The sequence below is a fragment of the Anneissia japonica genome, unplaced genomic scaffold (genome assembly GCF_011630105.1).
Source record: "Anneissia japonica isolate Jap-2015-1 unplaced genomic scaffold, ASM1163010v1 scaffold284800_len683186_cov164, whole genome shotgun sequence".
NCBI lineage: Eukaryota > Metazoa > Echinodermata > Crinoidea > Comatulida > Comatulidae > Anneissia > Anneissia japonica.
Window position 1 is genome coordinate 9,219 of NW_022711393.1, and position 1,312 is coordinate 10,530.

Sequence of the window (1,312 nt, forward strand, 5' to 3'; positions counted from 1 at the left end):
ACTGTAATACATAGGCCTATTTTAATACACTACTTATATAGGCTTTTCCTTTTCCATCTTGATTTCAGAGGTCAAAAACTTTTTTCAATTTTTTTTCAACCATATAGTGGACGTAGAATAGTCTTTTGAGAACATTTTCCAGAAAAAACTTAATATGATGCGACCCTCCGTTATGGAGTTATGAATTTTTAGATAACATGAGGACAAGAATTCAGCCTAAAAGCTTATCTTATTTCTTTTGGTTACGCACCACTGACTTGGGTTGTTTGTCATGCTTCAAGAATTGCGGTTGAGTCCATTATTGTTAGGGAATACCATCTTCTTAAATGCATACCAACATGTCTATGCTCTCATTAAAATGTATAAGAGTTGAATTAGAATCGATTTTATTTATAGTAGACTCACTTAAAACTACGTTTTTAAAAATTCAAAAAAAATATTGAATGCATGACTTATATTTAGCGTATATAAACCCAATTTAAGATAATACCATTTTGTTTTGGTCAGGGAATTTCCAATATGCTAATGAGGTGGGAAAACCCCCAACTTTGGTAAAGCCAAAACGCAATCATTTATAGCCTAGGCCTAGACTATTGCTTGTGTTTCTTAACTAAGAAATTGCAATCGAATTCGATAGTGAAAAAAGGCTAAATCTCAACGTATTGAAAGCTAATAATAATAAGAAGGCGTTTTGTTGTCATCGTTTTTGAAATCAAATGCGAGAAGTATCAAAATACACAGGCCAGCTCCGACCGAGTCTGACGAGTTACTCTTTAGCGCGCCTGTCTAGGGGTGCGAGGATTGTAATGTTGTAATGTTAAGTGTAGTGATGTGACCCTCTATTTCAGGTAAAAAAAAATGGCCTCCTGCAGCTTAACTCTAGTATTGTTTTAAGTGTAAAGTAAGGTCTGTGCGTGGTCGCTTACTTACTTTTTTATAGGCCCGACCCTTCACTTGGGATTTATCCTAAGTCTAGCTAGACCGAGGCCTATTATAGGCCCTAGTAGTAGGCCTAGTGCAGTAACTTTAGATTGTAGTAATTGTTATCGAATTCGATCCAACTCGGCCACAAGTCAACTCGGCCACAAGTTAACTCGGCCACAAGTCAACTCGGCCACAAAAAGTTTGGCTACAGTCAACTCGGCCACAAGTCAACAAGTCAAATATTACTAATTTATTGTCGTTATTGTTGTTTAATATTATTGTTGAAGTAGAATGTTGTGAGTAAACAGAAGACGAACACATTAATAAATAACTCTTTTTAATTCATAGGCAATAGCATTCAAATCTCTTTTGGTAGTGTGGTGGTCCT

At 35.8% G+C, this 1,312-nt stretch overlaps 1 protein-coding gene across 1 annotated transcript in view; it reads left to right on the top strand.

Moving 5' to 3' along the window:
- The first annotated feature begins 577 nt into the window (after positions 1-577).
- Positions 578-1,312, top strand: part of LOC117107472 (E3 ubiquitin-protein ligase rnf213-alpha-like) — a 16,798-nt gene continuing 16,063 nt past the window's right edge. The window contains exon 1 of the mRNA XM_033249171.1: positions 578-848. The gene's annotated coding sequence lies outside the window, so the exon portion shown is untranslated. The remainder of the gene's footprint in view (positions 849-1,312) is intronic.